Source organism: Rattus norvegicus, chromosome 3, assembly GCF_036323735.1.
Source record: "Rattus norvegicus strain BN/NHsdMcwi chromosome 3, GRCr8, whole genome shotgun sequence".
NCBI lineage: Eukaryota > Metazoa > Chordata > Mammalia > Rodentia > Muridae > Rattus > Rattus norvegicus.
Genome location: NC_086021.1, coordinates 37,401,470 through 37,428,575, shown reverse-complemented (window position 1 = coordinate 37,428,575; position 27,106 = coordinate 37,401,470). Strand labels below are relative to the sequence as shown.

The window sequence follows — 27,106 nt, the reverse complement described above, 5'->3', positions numbered from 1 at the left end:
GGTGAACAGACTTCCTCTGCCCCAGGTACCCCATTCATAACACAATCAACCAACCAGTCCAGGGCAGAAGGAGCAAGAGTTTAGGATCAGCCTGAGCTACACAGGAAGTTCTAGACCACTCGGGTTGTTCGGTAAGACCCTGTCTCAAGAAAACTGACAGGGCTGGAGAGATGGCTCAGCGGATAAGAGCACTGACTGCTCTTTCAGAGGTCCTGAGTTCAATTCCCAGCAACCACATGGTGGCTCACAACCATCTGTAATGGGATCTGATACCCTCTTCTGTGTGTCTGAAGACAGCGACAGTGTACTCATATAAATAAAATTAAATTAAATAAATAAATGTATAAAAAAGGGAACTAACTCCAGCTTTAGAGGGTCTAATGCCACTGGCCTCTGAGGGCATCTACAAATGCAGACATATCCTACATAACAGGCAGACACACAGACACACAATAATTAAAGTATAATCTTTTAGGAACACTGGAGCTGAGGGTATAGCTCAGTGAGAGAGTACTTACCTAGCATAGGTGAGGCCATGGGTTCAATTCCCAGTACCAGCAGTAGTAATAGTAATAATAATAATAATAATAATAATAATAATAATAATACCACTGCAAATAATAGTAAAAATGCTAAAAGAAAAACTTGGGGCTGGAGAGATAGCTTAGAGTTGAGAGTGCATAATCTCTTGAAGAAAACTGAGATCTCCTGAGTCTGATCCCCAACACACACCTACATGTAAGTCCATCTCCAAGGGATCTGACACGCTCTTCCAGCTACTGAGGAGGGTTACATACATGTACACACACACACACACACACACACACACACACACACACACACAAACACAAAGAAAAACAGTGATTAAAGGTCTCTCTCCACACCCTCAAAATATCCTCAAGACACAGGCACCCTCAGGCTGAGATTCCTCCGGCTGCTGTGCACCTAAAGGCCCACGTGCTGCAAGCCTGCTCGCTGGAGTTGAGCTTTTGGGAGGTGGTGGGTCTGCTAGGAGATGAGGCCTCTTGGGAGGTCACTGGTCAGAGCGAACCCCCTTTCTCCCTTGCCCCCACTCATGGGGTGAGAGGCTCTGCTCTGTCTCCTGTTCCAGCACGGGCTCAAAGCAGCAACCTCTGAAGGCAGAACCAGGAAACCTTTTCTCTTTATAAGCCATGAGCTCCGGTGTGTGTTAGAGTAAGGGACAGAGAACTGTGCGACTATGAAACAACATGCCTTTTCTGACACATCTGCCCGTAGAACACAGGAGAAGGAAGAAGGTGGCTCGGTTCATTTTAAGTTGATCCTAAACCAAATAAGGAAAATACACATAAATCAAAGCCCTGTTTTGCTGTAGAGTCTGAGTATAAAATTCTCCATGAGATAGTAAATACAACTGAACCCACCTACATATTCAAAAATAATTATAACCAGTAGAGATCATCTCAAGGATGCAGGAGGGGCCAAAGAGAGGCCTCAGCAGTTAAGGACAGTAGGTTACGGAAGACCCAGGTTCAGTTCCCAGCACCTACATCGTCCTTCCCAACCGTCTATAAATCTATATCTAGAGGAATCTAATGCCTTTTGTGACCTCCAAGGGTACACATGTGATGCACACACACACACATGCAAGCAATACAGTCAGACACGTAAAATAAAATCTCAAAATGCCATCTTTAATGGAGACTGGAGAGATGGTTCAGCAGTTACAAGTACTGGATGCTCTTGCAGAAGACGATCCCTGCAGACTGACCATGGGGTCAGTTCCCCGCACCCATGCTGCAGCCAACAACCACCTGTAATTCCAGGTCTAGGGGTGAGCTGATGCCCACTTCTGGCCTCTGTGGGTGGCAGGCACAAAAGTGGTGCGAGCACATGCATGCAGACATAATGCTGATATACATAAAAATAAATGTATTTAAATTCGAGAATGTTCAAACACTGGGAAGGGGGCCTGGGCACTCTACACAGAGAAATAAAGGAAATACAGCTGCAGCCCCCTCCCCCAATGCAGGATGCATTTAATAAATGCCTTACTAACCTCTTAAGCTCCAGCCTCAGGATCAGGACAAGTCAAGGATGCAAGGCTGTGTCACCATTTCCTCACGGTGCCCAGGGGACATGAGCCAAGGACACAAGACAAGGAAAGAGAAAGGCAGAACATGGACTGGAAGGGAAGAGACGAAGCTGTCGTTCTTGGCCTGTTATAAATCACCTGTGTAGAAAACCAAAATGGATCCAACAAGTGATTAGAATGAGGGAGAGAGGTGGGTAAGGGCGTCAGATATAAAAACAGTGTCAGCCGTAAGAAATGAACAGTGCCCCTCTCCGTATAGTCAGCAACCGACCAGGAAATAAAATGGAATGTCTTTCAAAGAGGCATGCATAGGGTGTGGGGTGAAAGACAAATTGTGAAGACCTCTGAACTCTCATAAAAGCAGAGGATGTCTACGTTAACAGAAATGTCCTGACTTGGGGCTGGGGATTTAGCTCAGTGGTAGAGCGCTTACCTAGGAAGCGCAAGGCCCTGGGTTCGGTCCCCAGCTCCGGAAAAAAAAAGAACCAAAAAAAAAAAAAAGAAATGTCCTGACTTTGTATTATTATTGTTACGCATGTGTGTTTTTGCCCGCGTGTATGTTCATACCACTTGTGGGCCTGGTACCCAGGGAGGCCAGAGGAGGGAAGAGAGCGTTGGATTCCCTGGGACTTAAGTTTGAGATGATTGCGAGCTGCCGTGTGGGTGTTGGGAATCAAACCCAGGTCCTTTGGAAGAACAGCCAATGTTCCTAACTGCAGAGCCATCTCCAGTCTTGGAAATAACCCTGTTAACAACCTTAACATTCTAAAACCATTTTATATTTTGTAAAAGCAAGAATTGTTACTCTTAGCTTAGATTCTATTTTGGCATAAAATATGCTCTTGGTGATTATCCGCTTGTTGAATTGGTCCAGAAATGTCACCTTTCCCTTCTAACATGCTCAGTTCAGCAAAAGAATTACGCAACTTAAAAATCATAACTTTTCCAAAAGGAAAAATTCACGTAAGAATCCTACTAGCATTTGACAGTTATTCTAAAATGCTAAAGTGTGTACTAGAGAATAGAAATGTGGGTTAAGCTGTTTCAAAATGTCTTTACATTTATGTGTGTATATGTGGAAGGACACTAGTGACAAGGTGCATGTGGCTGGCTATCAGAGGAGTTTCCAGCAGCCAGTTCTCCCTAGCCACCATGTGGGGGCTGGGGATTGAACTCAGATCCCCAGGCTTGTCAGCAAGCTCCTTTAACCCACAGAGTCATCTCACCAGCCCAGCCTTAGATAATTTGACACATGTATATATGTCACCCAGACTTCTGGAAGGCTAGACAAGCTGAACTTTTCTGAGTTACATATCCCAAGCCCCAGACATGTTTTAAAGAGGATTTATTCTTCCAGACAGATACTGCACAGCTAATGGAGACTTGTGTTGGGGCCTGGTGAGTTGCCTCAGTAGTTAAAAGCACTTGGGAAGGGGTTGGGGGTTTAGCTCAGTGGTAGAGCGCTTGCCTAGCAAGCGCAAGCCCCTGGGTTCGGTCCCCAGCTCTGGAGAAAAAAAAAAAAAAAGCACTTGGGAGGACCGGAGTTCACAACCATCAGTAACTACAGCTTCAGGGGACCTGGTACCTTTGACCTCTATGAGTATCATACGTGTGCACATACACACATACAGACAGACACACACACACGTGTAACTTAATGAAAATCAATCTTTAAAAAAAAAAAAAAAAGAACCAGTCAACCGAGTGGTGGTGGTGCAAACCTTTAATCCCAGCACTCGGGAGGCAGAGGCAGGAGGATCTCTGTGAGTTCAAAGCTAGCCTAGTCTATAGATCAAGTTCCAGGCCAGTCAAGGCTACAAAGAGAAAAGTCTCAACAAACCAAAACCAAACCAAACAGATAGAAAGCCCGTGTCACCACACCCCGAGGGGTCTTAATAAGAAGCAGGAATTGTATGTGTGCTCGGGAAGTGGCGCTTTCTCCGTGATATTGGAACGGTGCTAACGCGCTCTTCTGAGCTGAAAGCAGTGTGGCCCTGAAACAGAGGCGCCATGATAACACAGTGGATGAAAAGGAGGGCAGGGGCTCCCATAGCCCCACTTCCTCAACAACATTCTAGGTCCTCCAGGCTTTTAGTCAGCATGAGGTGGCATCTTGCTGTGGTTGAACCCCGTGGTGTTACTCTGCTGACGAATGGGGCTGAGCTTGTGTTCGAATGTAACGGGTCATTTGTATGACGTTAGTGCAGGCCTGAAAATCTTTCACCTGTTGGGGAAGGGGAGCTTGACCCTCATTTCTTTACTCTCCTTCTTTAGGGTACCGGGTCCCACTCTGTTGCCCAGGATAGCCTAGAACTTTTCAGCTCAGGTGATCCTCCTGCCTCAGCCACCCAAGTAGCCAAGGCCCAAAGTACAGGCTACCATAATGAGTTGATATTTTTTTACCCATCCAAAGGGACTCCTTTGCCATATTGGTGTGCAGACACTGATCCCCCCCACACCCCCAGCACACCCCCGTAGCTCTCTTCCCACCTCGGTGATTCTACCTGGGAGTATAAAGTAATGAATCTGGGTCACTGATCAGCTTTCCTTCGATTAGAGTCTTCTATGGCTTAAGAATCTTTGCCTGTCAGGCACAGGGTGCAACATCTGTGATCTCTGTACTCCAGAGGTTGGGGGTGGGATCACTGGGAGTTTGAGGCCAGCCTGCAGTTCATAGCACACTCTGGGCCAGTCAGGGCTACACAGCAAGACCTTGCTAATGTTAAAAATGAAGGGAGATGCTGGAAAAATGACAGTGGTGAGGAGCATTTACTGCCCCTGCAGAGGACTGGGCCTGAGCTCCCAGCACTCACGTCAGGCACCTTACAAACCACCTGTAAGTCCAGCTCCAAAGGATCCGATGCCCTCTGCTGGCTTCCAGGAGGACACACACACACATACACACACACACTCACACACACTCACACATACACACACTCACACACACATACACACACTCACACACACATACACTCACACACGTACACACTCACACACACTCATACACACTCACACACACATACACTCACACGCACACACGCACACACACACAGGCATACCCACATGCATGCATGTGCATGTGTACAAGCATGTGCACACACACATGTGCACACATATGCACACACAAACATACATGCCATGCACATGTACTCATACATCACACACACACACACACACACAGGCATACCCACATGCATGCATGTGCATGTGTACGAGCATGCGCGTGCGCACACACATGTGCACACATATGCACACACAAATATACATGCCATGCACATGTACTCATACATCTCACACACATGCACACACATGCATTTATCCATACCAATTTTTTTTAAATCTCCTTTTCTTCCCAAATAGTTTCAAAGTAGATGTTATCCTGACAATTTGTTTCTTCCAAGACAGGTGGGGTACCCAGGAACTTCAGGGTAACAACAATCAGCCACTCCGAGATTTTTCTGACGGAGGGAGTGAGGCCAGGCCCCATTGTCTGCTCGGACCGTGAGCAGAGCTCTGGAATGCGTTGTCCAAAAGAAGACACTGACTGACTTGACTGCTCGTCCCTGACTCCTCCACTGTGGGTAGGAGCGGGGAATCTGGGGATATAAGGTCTGTGACTCCCCCATGCACACCTGTGCACACAGGTACTCTCTCTGTTCACCAGCCCATCTTGCTAGACAGTCCCAGCTCATGTTTGAAATCTACTTTCAAGCTACATTGAAATCAAACAGATTTACCCAAAACTGCAGGCAGTTATCCAGCTCAGGACTCTACTGCCTAAAGGGGGTTCCGGGGTGGGTCCCTACAGTACCAGAAGTCCCTTTTAGTCCCCAGAGAAGAGGCACTTCACAGCTGCCTAGGACCAACACAGTCCCTCAAGTAGCTGTGGGGTGGGTCTCTGGTCCTTTTCTATGAAATGAGGACTATCCTAGCACTGGGATAGCCTGTGCGAGGGCCCATTGCTCCTAGTGAGGCCACACTGGATCACTGGGCTAAGCACGTGTGGCCTGGTGCCAACCCTCACAAGACCCCATGGGGATGCTGCTGACCTCACATGTGCTACTATGAATCTGGGGCTCTCAGAACTTCTCACACGGAAAGCAAAGCAACACGGGGCTCCTTTAACAGATGGAAGACAAATCCACTGTCTGCATGCTGCTGACGTGTGTTTGGAAAGATGCCAGCCCACTGTGGAGTCCCCGTCCTCACTGCCCGAGAGTTCCGCCCTGGCCAGCAGGGCAGGGTTTGGAGAAGTTGAAGTCTTGACCCTCAGCTTCTGCATCAGTGGAACACGTAGTTAACAGTCCTCAGTTTGAAAAGACGCTCAGAAGGTTAAGCAACATGTCTCTCTGCTTCTTGGTTGACGCCTGTATGTCCCTGAGCCTCAATTTGCCCTGTTGGAAAATGGGCTCAATAAAAGTCCCTCCAGGGTTTTTTTCTTCCAGGGTCTGGATAAACATATAGCACACCACTATAGACCTTTGTGGAATGATAAACAGGACTGTTGTAAACCTCAGGCCTGGCCACAGCCACGAGACTGTACCCCGAAGAGACTATGCCTGGAATTCCAGAGTCATGTAATGACCTAGATCCCCAAGTCTGAGAGCTGAAAAGCCAGTGCTTCTGGGTGACTTGACTTGTGTCCAGGTAAAGGGCATAGAGGCAAGACAACCCCCCTGCCTGGTCTTTGGGGTCCTCTCTACTCCAGAGGCCACGAGGAAACACTCAGACTTTGACACCGTCCAGAAAATAAAAATATCCCAGGCATCTAATCCTTTCCTTCGGTAACTCGTAGGGCTCTGAAACACAGCCAAGACCCTGGACACGGTGTGAGCATCCAAGCCAGCATGGAGGCCTCCCCCAAAGTCAGCCATGAGGACCCGTGCCTCTGAGCAATGATCCTGATTAGACCCAGCCCCGCCAGGTACATACGTGTAACCTCCAGCCTCAGTGCTCTGCACCATAACATGCCTCCTGGAGCCCAGCCTGAGGGGCACCCCGGGAATCTGACTGCCTTCCCAGATAGGGCTGCTCCCCATCCCCACTCCCTCCCACCCCCAGAAAAATATTTGGAATATGGTCTTTGACTGGAGTGAGATTAATCCCCCTTCCCTGACAGTGTCTCTGGGCACGTGTTTTTATAACCTCCCTTTCAAACAAGAACCATTTGTCGTTGGGAGGCTAAGGAGACCCTGCCCAGACTGCTGGGCCAGGCATCACCAGCACCTGATTGAATGTCACAGGCAGTGCAAGGGGGCAGGACTGGGGTGAGGGCAGCATGTCCCTTGTTGGTCCCTGCCCTAGCCATTGACAGAAGATTATGCCTTCTAGTCCTGACTTCTCCCCCATCACAATGCGATCTTGAGTTAGTCACTTTGCTTCTCTGAACCTCGCTTTCCTTGCCTGACAAAGGGGGGAAGTGGTGGCCCACACATCCCGACAGATGTGTCCAGGCCTATTTTGGGAAATTTTAGATCTTCGATGTTTAATAAAGCTATCAAACACAGTCTTAGCTCCTAGAGGAAGAGCAAAACGCTCTGGCTAGAGCCTTCCAGGGGCTGCAAACCCCCCGTTCTCAGTATTGCTTGAGTCTAGTCCTGCTTCCAGAGTCACTGTGAGAGGTGGCCCTACAAGAAAGAAAGCAGCAGGCTTTAATGTACCAAGACGGCTGAGTTTATAGGTGTAAGCACGCAGTCTCTTTAATTAACTCTGAGCCCTTGGTCGGTGGCCTCCTCTCTCAGAACAGCCCTCCTCCACCCCCACAACCCCAGGTCCTGTTTGAAGTTTGCAAAAAAAGAAAAGAAAGAAACCCTTCCCACCATCCCTTCTTGCTAAAGCTAGTTACAGACCCTCAGGGCTCAGCTGGGAGGGATTTATTGGAGAATTTCAATCATGGGGTCTTGGCTCAAACTTGTTGCTTCCCCCGAAAGATCTGCCCAGTAGTTTGATACATGTGGGATTGGGGCATGAGGGGCCAGTCTGATGAGCTCGCAATTTGGAATTCCACGGGGACCTCTGGGAGCACTGCAGCCCGAGAGGAAGAGAGCAGGACACAAGACAGCCAGAGAGATGCAGGTTCTGGAATGATATGGAGGTACTGGGGCTCGGTGATCTAAAGGAGCTGCTTAGGAACTAGAGTTCTGGGCTGGGAGGACACAGGTCAGTACTAGAGCACTTGCTTAGGCATCAAATACTAGATTCCAACCCTAGTATTGTATTAGGGGGGTGAGAGTTGAGTGGGGAAGGGAGAGGAGAGGAGAGGAGAGGAGAGGAGAGGAGAGGAGAGGAGAGGAGAGGAGAGGAGAGGAGAGGAGAGGAGGAGACTGTTTCCATCTTGGCAATCTCCCACAGCAGAGACAGGTCTGTACAGGTGCCTGAGTTCTATACCACAGCTTCTTGCTGGTTCCTAGCTAGGGAAAGTGAGGGAAAGGTCTGAGCTACTTAATGAGGCAACAGAACCTGGTGTCATGCCATTCTTCCTAAGCTGTGGCTTGGCTCCCCCTAAGGCATTCCCTTCTCAGACTGTGAGCCCACACCCTTCCACGGGAGCCCAGCCAAGACATAGCAGGCAGGGAGCCCCTGAGTGCTCACTTTCTCCCCCTCTGGGCACGGTCGACTCTTTCCATTTCTCCAAGATGCCTCTGCAGTGATGGATAAGCTGTGGTCCCAAGTGATGCAGCCCAGGGGACGACAAACATCTTTTGGTTTCTCGTGTCGGCCTCCCACTTCTTGTTTAATAAGTGTGGAAAGAGGCACAAACAGAAATTCCCCAGGCTTCCCATGACTAACGAGATGACCACATCAGGCGACAGTGCTCCGGGATAAAGGTCCCCAGAGCGAGGTGTCCGATTCCCTCCCAAGACGCTCCTCCAACTGCGCTTTGAAGCGGGAGCCCAGGCCCTGGGCTCGGGTGGGCCAGTGGGGCTGAGCCCTGGGCCTCCCCACCCCATGACACGCACAGATTGCCCCAGATAAAGGACCCTCGGCAGCTTCACCCAACTTCTGCTGAATCGTGCTTTTCAGAAAGTCTTTTCACGTGTTTTCACTTCTCTGGCCTCTTTGTTGAAAGATGTAAAAATTTCAAACCACCACAAAGTAAACATTTCAAAACCCTTGCTTTTCAAAATCACTCACATTTTAAAAAAAAAAAAAAAATCCCTTGAATTCCATCCCCGCTCCACCACCGCCACCCGAAGCCTTTCTTTTGCAGAATGTGGAATCGGCGTGGTTTTCATTAATCTCAAAACAGCCCAGGTAACGCCGATGACTTCAGCTGTGTTTTACAGGCCAGAAGTAGCTTTGTTACTCTGTAGATAGATTAGATAAGTGGATGTCTTGTCAGAATAAGCAGGTTTTCTTTATTACGGCACAATCCTAATGAACTCATCTGCTTCTAATATTTATAAAGAGAAGAGAGGCCATTAATTCTACTGCTTGTGAATAAAACCATCTGGGATTTCTCTCCATGTGATGGGTTTTGGTTTTAATATACATTTTTCACAAATAAGCACAGAGACTTTTTTTTTTTCGGTGCGAATGTCACAATTCAGGATCTCATAAAGAAAGAATGCAAAGAGGGGTGGGGGTAAAACGGAATATTTTGTTAGCTAAGTAATTTCTCACCTTGCAGAGCGAAGGGGACATCAGAGCCAACTTTAGCACATTAGGTGACGGGCTCGCCGGCTGGACGCTAATGCAATCCGTGGTGTGTTACAAGGCTAACCGAGTCCGTTTTGAAGTTTGTTTTCCTTCGGGAATTACACAGTTCGTTTAACCTAATCTGTCCTGACACTTGAATTATAATATTATGGGCTTCTTCAGGGAACTAAAACAGTAGTTGCCTGCCTAAAAGCAGAGCAGAAGTTAATAAAGTGGGCAAAATGTCAAGGAAGAAGGCTAATCGAATCATAGTGTCCTTCTCTGGAGAAAATACAGTCAAGTTGTGTTGTGTTTTGTTCTCTCTCTCTCTCTCTCTTTCTCTCTCTCTCTTTCTCTCTCTCTCTCTCTTTCTCTCTCTCTCTCTCTTTCTCTCTCTCTCTCTCTCTCTCTCTCTCTCTCTCTCTCTCTCTCTCTCTCTCTCTCTCTCTCTCTCCAGTAGAAATCTTGGATGCTCTAATGACATATTTCTGCCCAGGAAGAATTTTGAACTCTGAAGGCACACTTGATTAAAACCCAAACTGTGTGCAGTTGCTGACGACGGAACCACCCGACACTTTGACTTCTGGGTGTCAGAGCTTAATTAAAATATTCACCCAGCTGCTCTTCCCTTGCCAAGGGGGCCCAAAGGAATTAAACCAATAAGCTTAATTCTGTTAGGTCACCTGCCTGTGTATACAGAGACTTGGAAGACCATTTACCAGTTCAGAAAAGAAGTGTCAGATCCACCCAGCGAACCCAGCGTGGACCACACAGTGAACCAGCCCCCCAGATGGACAGCATCGTTTTCCACCATCTCCGTGTCTGACCTGGAACATACTCGGCTGTTTTTAAGGTCTCTTCCAGGATGACCGAAGTGACACACTAGTCAATACAAGGACCACTGTGTGGAGATTGATTGACATGCTGTTTATAAAACGCACAGTGTTTACTGACTTCTCCGGGCTATGTTTGTGTCTCAAAGATGTAAATACTATTGTTACGGTGTCATTCCACTAGACGGATGAAGAGACTGAGGCTGGCCGTGTGTCGAAGGCCTCGAAGCCCAGAATTGTCTGCCCACAGAGCCTGCTAAACCTCAGTGCCTAGAACAGAGAGCTTTGTGGCATTTTAATCCTTGCCTTAAATGTTGAGCTGTTTGCTCTCTGCCACACATGTGGTGTGGCACTCAAACCGCTCAAAGGCTACGAAACAGAGTCAGCTCCCCTGCCACCCTGCCCTCAGCTTCCTCTTCTTGTCCTCCAGGTAAGCCTTGGGCAATTTGCTCTCCCCTCTAGAAAGTGGAGATCAGCAGTTAGGTGTATGTCCTCTGGAGTGCACATAGAGCACGGTGGGTACACAGCTCTGCAGCCTGCATTCGCACTTAATAATATATCGTGGGGTGGCATCCCCATCTCTCCCCTAAGCCATTCTCTTCATTAGATGTGCTAGAAGTAGTCTCATACGTGAGTAACTGTCCACCACTGTTTACTAGCAAAGATGCCAATGTGCCACTACCCAATCCTCTCTCCTTTGCTCATCTGTCTTTAGTGATGGCCGTGGAGACAGCTCCATTCTTTGATGCCCTCAGCAGAACTGAGGTGAGTTCTTTCCCCCATCATCTGCAGAATGGTGCACCTAGAAACAGCACTAACTCTTAGATAGATCAAGGCTGTGTCCTCGGACCATGGTAGGTAATCTTGCAGCCTTCCTGCCTCAACCTCAAAACTGTCAGGACAGCTCCAGCGCAGGGTCCCCTGTCTTTCTGCCAGTGCCACTAGTCAGTCCCCAGATGGCCTTATTTGTCACACAGGAAATGAGACATATCCCTGTGATCAATACAGATTGGAATGGAGATCCACCCGGGAACAGCGGTGAGCCCTGTTTGCAGTGGAGGGGAACTGAGGATGATGCTGTGCTGCTCTGACAATGCCAGCAGACTCACAGCCCTAGGTCATAAGCTGCTTAGTGCAGAGGTGTGAGAGTGGAGTCCAGCCATGCCCTCGTAGGACCTGCCTGCCGCTGTCTGTCCTCGGCTTCCTGCAGGCCACCTGTTCCTAGGCGCAGTCGAATTTGCCAGCTGGGCTGCGGTGAAGCCGACATGCTGGCCAGCCAGTGGTGTCTGCAGCCACAGACCCCGTTATTCACAGCTTGCTATGGTCCCCAGCCATGTGTGCACTCAGCTGCAGAGCCAGGGACCTGGGCAGAGCTGCCAGCCTGTGCGAGGCTGGAGGGAATGCATCTTTTCTTATTGTAAATGGACCTAGCATTGGGTAACCCTCCCTGCTTGCACATGCAAATGCACATGGAGGGGACACACACACAGAGAGAGAGAGAGAGAGAGAGAGAGAGAGAGAGAGAGAGAGAGACTTAGAAAGCACTGGTTTTGCCCAAGAAGCCCAGCAGCTGTGCGTGCCTTCTCTCAATCTCGCTACTGATTGATAATTATCTGCAGATAAGATCAGGACCAGAATGAGAGCAGAAACAAGCATGAAAGGGAGACAGAGTTGGCAATGATTTCTTCCCAAGGATTTGACATTTTTCAATTGTTGTTACCTGTGTGCAATAAATCAGATTTTTAAGTAGCTATTGGTAGAGTCTTATTCTCTCTCTCTCTCTCTCTCTCTCTCTCTCTCTCTCTCTCTCTCATCTTTTCACATTTTCTCTATGCGAATGGGTTGTTTCTTGAAGTCAAGTATGTTACCAAGAGGCTTCACTCAGTAGTGCTGAATGTGTCACCGCCTTCCTTCTCTGCCTACTGGGAAACTGATCTCACCACCTAGAAAAGTCTTACCCTTTTTTAAAAAAATTAGAAAAATAAAGGGACTGTAGAGTCACTGCATATGATGCATTGTACTTGAACATATGTAAATGCATTTAGTACTCTGGCCTTTTAAGAGCCAAATTCATTTTAAGAATTTTAAATACTGTGATGGGCTCTGCTTTTCCAAAATCACATCCACCAAAGCCTTAAACAAATCACAGAGCTCCCGCAAGGAAGGACTCCAGTTGTGTCACAGGCTAACCCCACCTCCACCCCCCCACCCCCACCCCCACGGCACTCCCCGACCTTCGGCCGCAAGTCGCCCACTGGGGCTCCGGCTTAAAACTAATCTTGGTGGAGACTCCCTGGCAAGAGGTCAGCAGGCAAGGCCTTCACAGTATGCAAGATCCAAGTGGGCTCCGGAGTATAGGGGATGTACCAAGTTGTGAAAGGGCCTTGGGGGTGGGGGGGAGGGAGGACGGGGAAGGGGAGGGAGAGGGGGAAGAAATGCAAGGAAGGAAGGTAAAATTAAATTTTCACAGTTAAGTATATTCATTTTTTCATTTAGTTAATTTCCAGCAACTCACACTTATTGCACATTAATTATGCATACAGCTTTTGTGCAACTTAGAACGAATGTGCTTCTTTATCCTTTTACAGAGGCTCAGCCGTGTAGAGCTAGGGTGTTGTCAGTAACTGGAGGAGCTTCAGGACGGAACTGGCAGGAGCCAGACAGGGGCTTCTCTATCTGACACCTCTGCCCCCCCCCGCCCCCCACCTTATCTTTCTTCAAAGCGTTTCAGCAAGGTGACCGCTCAGGAGGGTGGGGAGTCCACCACGTGACTCTAGACTGTATGGGGAAGAAGGACGAAAACCAGCTCATGGCCAGCCTCCTCCATTCCCTCTGCCCAATCCAATGCATGAAGGTAGAAAGAAATGTGGTGCCTGAGGTTGTTGGGGGAAAGGGCAGAGGTGGTGCCCGAGACTGGAGTGCTGGTCCCCAGTCCCAGCAACCTCAGCAGGGAAACTCTTCTGGGAAAGGGCTGTGTGATCCAGATCAGAGCCACAGTCTCTGTGACTAAATTGCTCTGCATGCCTTCCCCTGTGCCTCCCCTTCTTGCGAAGTCTGCTAGAGCCGCTGTCCTGTCAACAGGAGCTGCTTTCCCAGCTCAAAACCCAAAGAAAGCCAAGTCACAGTTGAAGCTGGGTTTCACTGACCTCAGCCAAGAGTATAGAGCTTAAAGGCGCTCACCCCCACTAGAGAGGACAGACCGGCCCAGGCTTCAGAAGGTACCTGGGTGTGGCCAGAACCACTCTGCTCAGCGCAGGACTCCCCACCCATCCTCCACCCACCACAGCTCTGAAATCAGGAATCACCTCCCGGGTGAAGAGCATTCACATCACCGACCCAATGAGGTGGGCACAGTGATCAGACAGACCTGAGGATGCTTGCAGCAGCCTGGCAGGCTAAGTCCTGGGGTCTGAGATGCTATTCAGAAGGCAGGCCTTTGGATGTGGATGGAGCATTCCCTCCAAGGCACCCAGCACAGGACATGGAGCCTGTGTTCATGCAGCCCCAGAGGGAAGGGGTCCTGCCCATCCTGCAGGTGTCAGGACCAGCTGTGGGGTAGCTCACAGGTCCCTCCCACACCCCACAGACCTTGGCCAAAAGTTGAACTGAACCCAACCCTTGACAGAGACCGCAGTGGGAAGGGCAAAGGGAAAGACCGCAGTGAACAGTGGCCACCCAAATAAGGAGGTGGGGATCTGAGTATGTCACCAAGGTATCAGCCAGTTGGCAGCAGCTCCCTTTGACTCTGGTTACTATCAGGCAAAGCTCCACAGCTAGAAACCCCAGAAGCAAACCCCAAAGACCCCTGACAGAGAGTAGGATCCACTTTGTTTTGTTCCAGTTTTTAAATAAAAGCTGTCCCCCACCCCCGCACAGTTCTTTAAAACATGGCTCCCCTGTAGAATTCTTCTAGAACCACCACACACTCACTTGTGCCAATGTGCACACCCGAGCACATGCACATGTACACACACACACACACACACACACACACACACACACACACGGAACTGCAGTGACTGTGACGAACTTTTAAATAAGACTGTCATCGTAAAGAAATCCGCTGTACACAATAATAAACAACAGACTGAACATTTATGGCCCCGCATTCTGACAAAGTGGAACGTGTAAACACGCCCAAATTTGGGTTTCATAAAACAGTTTTTCATCAAGGTTCTTTCCTTTGACAAAATGCCTCTGATGTTGCTGGCTGGAGGGACGAGTTTCCAAAGGCAGAAGCCCTGGGTCTCAGAGGCCAGGAACCCCCACGGTTCTCAAAGCTTGCCTTCCACTCCAGTGGAGTGTTTCTGTGACTGAGAGGATTCTGGCCTTCCTGGAGAGCAGGCGGTGAGCCGTCGCTTGCCCTGGGGGGGGCAGGAGATGGCACCCCCTCCTTCTGAAACAGGAAAGCCACGGCATCAAAATCTTACATCGAAATCTTACCGGTTTGGTTTTGTTCCATTGCACTTTCCTTCTGTGGTCGTAAATACAGTTCCTCAACAGTGGCTTGCCCAGCTCTTCCCCCATCCACCTCCAGAACTCATCTTCTGAAACGAAGCTCTAAATAAACACTCCTTTTTTCCCTTCCCCCAGTCCTGGCAGCTGCCATTCTGCCTTCTCAGACCTCAGCAGTCATGCCTCACATCAAAGTTTTTTTTTTCTTTCTAAAAACAATCAAGCAAAAACTATGGTCTCGTGTAGCCCAGGCTAGCTTCAAACTGGCTGTGTAGCCAAGGATGACCTTTAGTTCGAATCCTCCTGCCTCTACCTCCCAAGTATGCCAGTTTTTTTTAATTCTTCCCTTTTAAAGGATAAAATGGATCCCATTGATTCAAGTCCCATTTTCCTATTTGTAATATCACACAGGTCCATGTTCCTGTACGGGGACCCACTCAGATATGCACCCCAAATGATCACATATACCGATACACATTACAATAATATATTCTTTCTTGCACATGGGAACAGAGGTGGGCACAGGCAGGTACTCCCTTAGACTTGGGAGAAACCCAGCCATGCAGTAGTGGAGACACACGTATAGGTCTCCACACACTCATGCCTTGTCGAGGGTGAACATGGAGGACCAGGTAAACAGCCCGGTCATGCTGCCTCAGGTAAGAAGGACCTGTGGGAGATTCTGAGGGCTCCTGGACGTTGTAACTGGGAGATCTGAGAACCCATCACTTGAGAATTGAGAGAGGAGCATTTGGGTGCTTGAACTCTGACCTTGTCCCATGTGTCCCATGTCACCTTCAGGTTCCCACCACAGGGGTTAAAGAAAGGGCCACTGCTCCAGCTTGTCTAAACTCAGCTTCCGTGGTCCTGGGAGAGCTAGGACCCTAGTCAGCCTAAGTCTCACAGGAAATCAAACCCAGTTCCAGGCCTTGGAAGGCTCCTCTCGGCTGACAGAAGACGGTAAGATCAGCAATCTGGAGGACTCTGCAGGGGATAGTTTCCCTTTCTACTCACAGTTGAGGGGATGGCTGAGAGTCTGCTATGTGCCAGCCAACCTCAGTTCTGTAAGCCTCTCCAGCTTGGACTCTCTAACCCAAGCATCTGTCTGTCTTCCCCCCGCTGCCCAGCAGGGGACCGAAACCAAAGGGAGGCTTCCACTGACTAGCACTGTGTAAAGCCTCGGGGTTTCAAGCTGTGATACTGTAGTGATGTCCCAACAACCCCCAGGTCCCTCCCTCTCTGATTACTGTTAACTTTCCTCAAATGGTTTGTGGTTAAGAGAATACCCTTACCCACAGAAAGGCACACTGAAATATTTAAGGATGGCGTCTGAAGCTTACTTCCAAACAATGTAGGCATGTGTATGCGCAGAGAGCTGGGGCAGCCAAGGCTTTACGTGTGTTGGGAGTCGGGGAGCTGTGCTTTATGGGAACTCTTCCCCTATAAATATGTAGACACACATCTACCCTTCCTTGCAGAAGACTCAAAGACAAACCAAAGTGTAATTCCACAGAAGTCCCACCCGGGGAAACAGCAAGAGGCTACAACGCCAACTGAAAGCCTTGCTCCAGCTCAGGTGGGGACTTCCCCATAGCTGCATGAAGGATGGGGTCTCCTCTGGTTAGCAGTCCACGCTCCCCATGCTCTAACGCCTCCTGTGACCACATGCAATGAGGACAGAATTTCATCCCTAGCTGGGAGGTGCCGGACAGAGCAGCTGAGATCAGGAGAGGGTGCTGTGGGCCCCTTTCCTCCTGCTGTGAGGGAATACCAGCACACGGGTGAACCTTCTTGAAGAGATCACTGCTGCTTTCACAGGGTGATGCCTATTAGGCTGGGAGGGCAGCCTGTGAGCATTCACTATAGAGTCACCCCCAGATCCACCAAAGATATGTACCAAGCCCCACATGCCTGGGATCATGATTCATTGTGTATCGTGCACAGATATTCATGCGCATGGAGTGTACTCTTGTATATGTCCCTATGATGGGTCTATTGTATAAATCAGACATGATAATATCCTACCATAAAATAATATGATAATGTTATTTAATAAAAGTTATGTATGGGGCTGAGGAGATGGCTCAGGAGATCAAAGGTGCTTGTGACTGGTCTGTGCTCCATCCGGGGAACCTGTGGTGGAAGGGAAGAACCCATTTCTGTTGTTATCGTTTGACCTCCCCACCTGTGTGCCCACACAGACACACACGTTAAATAAAGAAATTAATTTAATTTGTAAAAATAAATAAAGGTTGTGTGAATGTGGTCTTTCATTCAAGTGTGTCGTGACAAGTATTTTTGTATTTTGGAACCAGAGTTTTTGGGTTTTTTTTTTCTTCTTTTTTTCCGTTTGTTTTTTGTTTTCCTGAGACTAACCACGGGAAGCAAGATGGCTGGCAAGGGGGTCTATCCTGGTCTATCTTTCTCTTTAAGCTTTTGCTTTTCTGTATCTGGATATTTTCATATTAAAAATCTGGTGAGATTTTTTTTTAAAGAAGTTGGGAGGAAGGCATGTTGAGGAGGGATAGAAAGGGAACTGGTGGGTGGGACTGGGGATGAAGAAAGGACCATATTTCACTGTATGCATATCGGAAATTGTCAAAAATAAAGAAAACCGTTCAGCTGAGGGAAGTCTTTCCTTTCACTGCACCTCCAACCCCTCCATTCCTGCTTTCACTTGTCTCTTTGCGGTTTCTGCCCTGGAGAAACCTAGTGGTGCTCTCAGGTTAGTCGATGTAGAAATGTATACCTAGATTCCTGCTTCTCACAGGGGTGTCTGAGGTCTGCCCACGAGCTGTGCTGGGCCCACCAAGAAGGAAGCAGGAAACACCCAGTATGCCAATCTTCACATCCTCCTTCTCCAGGATCAGTAGTAGGACAGCCGTCAGACACCAAGGCAGAGAATACATGGCTCCCTCTGCCTCGGGGGTACCCCTAACACCTGTGCAGAAGAGACGGTGATGCGGGAACCATATCCAACCTCTACCACCACGGTCTCCCTAACACAGAGCAGAGTTATAGCCACAGCTCGTACCCGATGTCTGCTTCTGCTTCTCACAGGTTCCAAGAGGGTCAAGGTTCCTCACAGAGCAGTGGCCTACAGAGAGGAGCAGTCAGTAGCCAGTCATGACAGGGGACTGGACACACCACCACCACCTGCCTTCTTGGGGGGCGCATAAGCAAGCAAGCGGGCTGGCATTGTCCAAGAGAAGGTTGAGGAAGCCCAGAGGAGAAGCCTAAAGCACCAGCTGCCGTCCAGGGTGAGAACGGACCGACTGGGGTCAGGAGAGGAGACGCAGGCCTACCATGGCCAGAGCTGGGCACTTCACAGCTGTCTTGGAATCAAGACCAAACTGGACACGGCAACCACACTGTGTTCCCACTGTGTTCCGTGTCTGCTGACCAGGAGGGAGGGCATCCTCAAAGGGGGAGCCGCCCACCCAGAGGGAGTTGTTTTTAATCACCAGAGATCAAAGCCAAGGCCCGCTGGGCTGCCATTCCTCCAGGGGACAGCTGCAGCAAGCAGCAGACCCTTCCCTTGCCTCCTGCCCATGTGTGGCTGGCGCAGCAACCACCTCTTCCAGGGCCTTGTAGGCCAGTGAGGGCTCGGGAGTCTGGATGCTGTATTCTATCATAAAATGGGTGGCAGCGAGGGCAGGAGCCCTGGGACCCCAGAGCCAGGGTGCTGCTAGTTCCCAGACACGGTCTGGATGTTAGTAAGAAACAAATACAAGCAAGAACAATACACATGATGCACAATGAAAAACCGAGGGTGTTGAGCGGTTCAGAAGCCACTTAGTAAGGGGGCCCTTAGTAAAATCAGTGGATGTGAGAGGGGCTGTCACCTCCTGCATCTGCAATAAGCCATCTAATTCTCTAAATCTGTTTCTCCTGTACCAAAGGATGTGATTGATTGGAGGCTATAATCGATGGCTCTTGTCAGACCATTGGCCCCAAGTGGTGTAGAGAGATCCACAGACATCAGTGCTGCTGTGGTTCAGGCCACAATGCCAACCCAGTCTGATTTCCTAAGCTGCTCATGGCAGCCCCTCGTAGGTGGACAAGGACTTCTGAATATGCTGCTACCCCAAGTCCCCCTTTTACCCACTGCTAATGACCAGGGTTTCCCTTTCTCCCAACACTGGGGTGTCCTAGGAGGCAGGACAGCCTGTGCCAACTGAGGCCAGAGGCCAGACTCTTTGTCCCACTCTGCAGGCCACTAAAGAACAAAACCACCGCAAGGTTCAAAAGGGAAAGGAGTGGAACCCGGTAACTCATCCCAGACGGTCCGTCCACTTTATCAAACCCAGTTTCAGGGAGCAAAGCTCCCACCGAGAAAGGCCACAGACTCATTAAGGCATTCAAAAAGGATGAAAAAGTCAAGTCACTCCGCACGTCCACATCCCAGGGACAATTAGGCTTTGTCCGTCCTTCCTTCAAAGGCGAGGCGCCCACTGTCTCTGCTTGCAGGAGCTTGCAAGCCTCTCTTCCTCCTTATCTGTTTTGTTCCATGTCTCCCGCTGTAGCCCAGGCTGACTGGGAACTCACTGTGTAAACCAGACTAGCCTCAAACTCAGGAAGATTTTTCCCAAATACTGGGGACTGCAGGTGAGAGCAGTTAGCACCTCTTTGATCTTTCTGCATTTTTCCAGCCTCTTCCTTCCCAGCCCGGGTAGGCTTTGAGAGGGTAACCTTCTCAAAGTGTCCCATCGCTACAAAGTCTCTCCTAGCTGGTCCTATCCTGGGAGACTCCAGGACACTGCCGCAGTACCTAGCTTGGTAAAATGACAAGCAAAGTACACTCTCCTTCTCCCTGAACTCAGATCCCCCGAAATCGGAGCGTATGATCTGAACTAGTTGTTCTGGGCTTGGATTTCCAGAAGCCTCCCACAGATAGATGCGGAGTTGGGAATCCCAACTAGCAAGCTTCCCTGACCCACCCCTGAGGAATGTTTCTTACCCGGGAGTTATACTTAAGACAGTAACATTCCTCCACACCCCCGGATGCTGCACTGGATTCCTGATTTGAAAGGTATCCTGCTCCCCACAGACAATGGGCTCATTTCAGGAATGCCACCGAAAAGGAGCCAAAAGCACAAAACCCAGGGCTTCCTACACAAGAGCTGATGCCCTGCCCTGGCATCATGGGAACTCTATGTAGCACCACTCGAGAGGTGTGTGCACACACACACAGTCATATGGCGGGCCATTCATTATTTGTGGGACGCGCCTGTTGCTTTAAGTTCCACACAACACCAGAGGAAGCAGGCGCAATATTTTCAAAATTAGAAACAGCCCCCAAGTCTTTGCCCCTCACTGACGGTGCTTGGTATTAATCCATTAAGGCAATCAAAACAGCTTAAATAAAAGTCTGAAGCCCACAATATACATGTCAATGGACAAGCAGTAAAGCTTCCTACAAAGGTGATTTCAAAGCCACATTGCCCACGCTTGGCAAATTGCTTATTTAATTATTATGTCAGTCCTCCCCCGGCTCTAATCTTCGGGGAAAATGCTTTGGGCCATGCGAAACCAGTTAGGATAATTAAGGGACTGTGGGATTAGGTGTCGGCTGATTTCTCAAAAGATACCATCCTCTAGCCTGGTATGAGATGTGTGCCTGCCCCAAAAGGCCGGCAGCATGGTGATGTCTGCCGCTCTATGGCAAGATCAAAGGTCTCTTACCTCTTTCAAGATGTTTGTAGAATTTGTTTCCTAATTATCCCACATTTACGCACTGGGACATCCTAGTTAACTCTTTGGTGACACCTCTGGCACAGGGCTGTATGATGCATCAAGTGGCCTGCCCTCCTCCCCGCTACACCAACGTTCCCATCTCAGATCTGAGCTCAGAGAGCCAGAGAAGATGGGAAACAGGGCATAGGCTTGGATTTGATCCCTTAGGGTGTAGCCATGTTCTATGCTCAGCAACACACACTCTTCCCATCCACCCATCTGCCTTCGATGCACATGGGTAGCGGTGAGTGCAGACATCGGTGCGAACCAGGGGGCTACAGAATTTCCTGTCTTATAAGAGTGGAGCTTGGCAGCCCCCAGGGACCATTCAGCTTCCCACATTGCAATATTTCTCCTGGTCCCCAAAGATACTTTGTTTATAAGCCATCAAATCTTTAGAAAGAATTTGTAAGAAAGGAACCTGGGTATGAGCTGGAAATATCTGTTATGGCACGTCCGTGTATGGGCTACCAGCGTACAAAACGGAAACTCAAACATTAAAATATTTCTAAGAGAATCTAACAGGAGCGCCCCTGCTGTGTGTTGTGACCTCTTTCAGCTGCACAGTTCAGGTGCTACTTATCCAGCCTACAAACGGTCAGGTTGTTTTCTGTTTGCTTAGTTCAAAGGATAGTAATCTGTCCTCGACATCTTCGTCTTTGCTCAAAAGAGAAAGAGGCCCAAAGAGACTGAAAGGAAAAACCTTCTTCAGCCAACGGGACAGCCCTTTTGGAAATAATCTTTTCAGAAATCCCTCAACAATTTAAAAAATGAAATCTCACTGCTGCAAGGAACTCTGAGCGGCCAGCTCCGTTCAGCAGAGTCCAACAGGCACTTTCGAATTTGCCTTTCTTTCCATTTTTAACCCTGAAAAATCCACCTGTGTCCCCCAGCAGAATTAAACGGAGCCACTAGAAGCCCGGAAGTTTAGTGAGATAAATGTATCCTGGGCTGTATTTTTTTTTTCTAAATTGCAGTGTTGCTGAAATCACACACATACACACACACATACACACACGCACACACGCACAGCACATCACTACCCTGAGGTACACCAAGGACAAACTTAAAAGTGCCTTCTTTTCCTATTCACTCCCTGCTGAGGGAGTCCTTTACAATACAAAAGAACAAATAGATACTTTTCCTAAGATACATAGGAATGGATACTTTGCTCTTTCTGCTCTTTGCAACTTCAGTCTCCTGTTGTCATCACAGGTTGAGGGCAGGCAGCTCTGTCTGGCTGCAGTTTCTATCGTCACAGAAGGGGCCTGGAAGCTCCCCTTGTAAGGGATGGAACCATCCCCCTGGGAAGGGATCCTGTGTAGGACAAATTTAGCAAGTGAAATCAGGGTGCCCATTTCATATGAATTTCAAATAAGAATTTAATTATTTATTTATTATTTATTATTTGCATCTAAGTATGTCTCAGAAGGCAGACTAGTACTGAAAACCATCATTCACTTGTTGGTGGGCAGTTTGCATGGAGCCTGAAGCCTGCGTTCTAAACAGGCTGGTGAAGGCTGAGTGGGAAAAACTCAGCTCTTAAAAAACAAAACAAAACAAAACAAAACAAAAAACAACCTGGAAACAAAATTGAGGCTAGCCAGGAGCGCTTCATACCTACAGGCAGGCGATGTAACTGGCCTGGCCGTTGAACTGCTGAGAGAGGGACTCCTTTACCCTGGTCTCCTTTCCTGATAAGTCAGAGTTGCAATACGTAGGGAGCCATGGAGGATGGAGCTGGCCAGTTCCCCCACTGGCCCTGAGAGAAGTTTTAGTTTAGCCTGTCTTTCAGACGCTTCTGTACCAAGGGATGAAGAAATTAAGGCATTGGATCAGGTCACCCAATATATAGTCCCAATACACGTACTACTACCAGCTTACTCGAAACCTATAAACGTCATAAAATACCAGGGACTCCTGGGTGAAGAATCAGACCACTTAGGCCTTCCTAATACTCACCCGGATGGCCTCTGTGTTGGGTGTGGGGAATGGGGGTGTGGGGGTGGGAATAGGACTTTTCTGAGGTATTGACTGCCAAAGGCTTTGATTTGACTTGGTGGCCACCTGTGAATAGCCTCAACCTCAAACATCTCTCTTACTTCACTGAGCTCAGGGGAGAGGCAGCAGCAGAAGGCTCTATGGGTGAGACCTCAGCAGCAGGCCCTGCCAGGGGTCACATCCCTAGAAAAGGAGGTTGTAGGTTCTTCAGGGTCATTTTATCTAAGTGTCCCATCCTTGCATATACAAAAGGCACACTGACCAGGGAGGGTTCTGGGCCTAGGCCCTTTTCAGCTTCCAAGAGCTAGCATTTCCCCTTCTTTTTGTAAATTTTTTTTATTAATTTTTTTTATATGAGTACACTGTAACTGTCTTCAGACACACCAGAAGAGGGTACCAGATCTCATTACAGATGGCTGTGAACCACCATGTGGTTACTGGGAATTGAACTCAGGACCTCTGGAAGAGCAGCCAGTACTCTCAACCACTGAGCCACCTCACCAGCCCAGTATCTCCCCTTCTTACATCCTCTCTTCAGTACCATCCATTCATTCAACCAGTTCCTTCTCCTATCTGCCTTAACTCCATCCTGCTGTAGGACAACCCCTTTGGTCCTGCTTGGCCTCCAGGGAGACAGAGAACAGCTGGCCAGCATCTGGTGCTCTCCATTAGCCCGGGCCCCTGCCCCCTGGGCCTTCCGCTCCCTGGGCAGAATAATCCCGTTTCCTCTAACCTTTGGGCCGGGCCCCATGCTCCCAGGCTTTCATCATGGCCAACGTGCCTCAGAAGTCACTCCAGGGGTCCCTGGCCCTCCTATGTCTTGGCTGGGCCAGGGTAGGCTGGCCAGCAGGAGTGGGGCAGGGGTGAGTGACCTCTCTCCCCTGCTGACCAGGGAGGGAGGAGAGGGCAGCCATGCCTCAGGAAAAGGGGCAGATGCAGGGCTGGGTTCCTCCACGGCCAAGGTGAGCCTCTACTCTGTAACCTGCTGAGGAGGCTCTAAAGCCCAGAGATGGCTCAGGTGAAGCCTTCTGCCCACCGTTTTCTTATCAGCTCTCACTACAGAACCTTGAACAAATGACTTTCACTTTCAAGAGGCCAGCTTCCAACCTTCAAGGATACACAGGAAGGAGCTGGAAAGAGTCTAAGGAGCTGATCTGACCCCTGGTGAGGCTGGGCAGGACCTAGAGGCTTGCCTTGACCCTGGTGACCACATCATATGCTGACACTCCCCAGGCCAGCAATGACCATACCTGCCAGGCTTGTGTCACCCCAGCACCTAGATTCTGGGACTGTTGGAACCTTCCAAGAGTCCCTGCCTGCAAACAAAACTTATTAGAATCCTATTAAGGCCATCTTCTCTTTCTGGATGCTTCTGTAGCCACAGTAACCACCGAGTGAGGGCTAAATCCATGAGTGTACTTCTTCTGCCCTCGCTGGGTGGTTTCCCCTGCGAGCCCTGGCAAGCCCAAGGGATTGAACATCCTCCTCAACACTTACAGTGCTGACCAGACACCATCCAGACCTCATCATGGCCCCCTCCACAGCAGTGCCCAGAAAACACCACGAATTCAACCCCAGATACTGTACATGGTACTTTTGAAAGGTGGTCAGGCCATCCTGACTCCTGGTGCTCAGAGCCACCTTGTTCTGGAAAGAGTCTGCGTAGGTCACCTTGTGAGCCCTCAGCTCATGACCTAAACAAGTCTCTCTGTCTCTTGCCACGGGAGCCTCTGGGGGCCCCAGGATGGTGGGACTGGTCCCCAGCTCACATCTACGGGCATGAAAGAGTGTACAGCCATATCCACAGCCACCCTGACACCCCATCAGGACCCAAGCGTGGACCCCATAATTTGTTCAGTTAAAAATTGGAATGAACCCAAGAGTAGAGAGATACTTATTAAATCCAAACTTCTAATTATTCCTTTAGTAATTGTTTCTTTCCTCCCACTGCCAGGGCTACAATGTTTCTAGCGATTATTGGTAACATTCCAGAAATTGCCCTTAAGATATGCAAGCCACGTTTTGCGGGAATCCCGCTTGAGAGCCCTCTCTCCCCTCCATAGTGATTATTATGAAAACGGGAAGTTAAGTGCGTCAATCAATAATCACAGTGTCTCAGAGACACATAATAAGGAGTGACTGACAGCAAACAGACAAACAGGGTAGAAGGGTGAAGGTGCCAAAAAAAAAAAAAAAGTGGGTGTCCATAGCTTTGTGTGTTAGAGAATTCCTGCTAAGGCATGCAGCTTCCAGGGGCGGAATTCTCCAATGACAGCAAAGCCCTGGCCCCTCCCAAGGTTCTGTAAGTGGACCAAGGCAGTTAGAGGCAGCAGAACTTACCTGTCGGTCGTCTCGAGGGGCAGGTTGGGGGGCAGATTGGACTCAGGGGACAGAACCAGTTCAGGGCTGGGCCTCGGGAGGGAGAGGCTGGTACTGTGAGGCTTGGCAGACAGGTGCACAGCCCCATTGGTCTGCCATGGTTACCTGCAGTTTACTAGTGCTTTATTAGTGCTCCCTGCGATACCACAGGAGCACCTGCAGGCAATAAAAAGCCTCACATGTGGGAGGCCTCTAGGAAATTAACGGCTCCTCCCTGGAGACGCATATTTTGTGAAGATGTTTATTACAGATGAAGTGCTCCCGGGGTGGGACATTAACAAGTTGTAGAGTGATAAAGGTGCTTTTATCCCTTTTTTTTTCGGTGACAGGAGTAGGAAGAAGGCTTTCGCGGAATCTATAAAAGGCTCGCTCCTAATGAATTTTCTCAACTCTTCATTAATAGGGTTGACTGGGTGGAGGGAGGGGAGATGGGCTAAGATGTGGGACAAAGGAGGTTGGGGGTGCAGGGGGTGGGAGCCAGGCTGGACACCTGAATTCCAGCGTCTGAGTCTGAGTGCAAATCAGATGAGACTCGGACCCCTGTTTGAAGGTTGGGGAGTGCTACCCCAGGAAACTCGTTTGAGGGTCCTCTGACGCTGGTGAATGGCATCACAGGCAGGGGCCAAGCCTTTCTTAACCCCATGCTCCCCTCTCTGGCCTGCAGGCCATTACTGAGATGAAAGCTTGGGCCATGCCTCTGGACCAGGGCTGAGAAATCTAATTGAATTATATGAATGCAGTTAAATGACTGCTTCAGAGAGGCAGGGCTGCCTTCCAACCCAGGCTGCTCCGGGAAACTAATGGGCTATTTGAACAATAGCGGCCGAGGGCCGAACACAGGTGGGCTGTGTTAATAACTTTATTTAGACCTGCTTTTCCCCCCTTTGAGGCGCACAAGCCTTCCATTAATGCATTCATTAGAGTTTATGGCTGGGCTCTGGTTTTCTCCTAATGACAATGTCCAGACCCGCCTCTCAAGCTAATTGAGGCCAGCTGCCCTGGCCTGCCCCACCCCAGCCTCAGGACCCAGTGTCACCAGGATTAGTGGCCTGGGCTGGAGTAAGGGTGGAGGGGGAGGGACTTCTGCTGCAGGGGAGGTGGGGTCAAGGGCACCTCCAATGGCCACTGTCATTCTTGCCTCCTCCTGGCCTTTCCCCACGGTTATAGTCACACTGAGCTCCCACAGGGCCAACCTGCCTGCCTACCTAGCCTCTACCTATGGTGGCTCTGAGGAAAGTGCAAACTCATACTTGGCTTCTTCCAGCTGGCTTTAGTCTCACCTCCCAACCTGCTGGGCTCCATTCGGAGTCTATCTCACCCAGGAAACCTGAATTTTCTCCTAACTCAGGATTCTAGGAAGGAGGAAGGTAGTGTAGCTCAGTTGGTAGCGTGCTTGCCTAGCACGCACAAGGCCTTTAGTTTCATTCCCCAGAACCCAGATGTGGTATTGATAGTGAAACCAGATGTGGTGGTGCATGACTGTATGTCCAACATAGGAGAAGAAGCAGCAAGATCTAAACTTCAAGGTCATCCTTGGGATATATACATACATACATACATACATACATACATACATACATACATAATACGATAATATATTACATATATACATGTATATAATACATGTATACATATACATTATACATTATACATATGCTGTCATCCACCTTCCTCTGGAGCATAGCCCTGGATGTCCTGGAACTCATTATGTAGACCAGGCTAGCCTCTAACTCAAGAGATTTACCCACCTCACCTCCCAAGTACCCAAGTACTGGGATTAGAGGCAAATATGTCTTAAGGGCAGGGTCCATGTTTGTTATTATTATTAAAATGATGAGGCCCACAAGATGGCTTACTTAGGTGGTAAAAGCATTGGCGTGAGGCAAGTCTGAAGTCTGATCCCCAGATATTATGGTGGAAGGAGAAAAGTAGTTGCTGAAAATTGTGTACTCAAACACTAGCTCTCCTACACACACACACACACACACAC

The 27,106-nt window shown here is 49.1% G+C and overlaps 1 long non-coding RNA gene across 1 annotated transcript; it reads right to left on the bottom strand.

Moving 5' to 3' along the window:
- Window positions 1-1,666: 1,666 nt before the first annotated feature.
- LOC134486075 (uncharacterized) lies at window positions 1,667-25,277 on the bottom strand. The gene is made up of 3 exons (XR_010064761.1): window positions 25,078-25,277; window positions 2,039-2,212; window positions 1,667-1,793 (listed from the first exon to the last, which is right to left on the bottom strand). It is a non-coding gene; the product is annotated as an uncharacterized LOC134486075 (long non-coding RNA).
- Window positions 25,278-27,106: the final 1,829 nt, after the last annotated feature.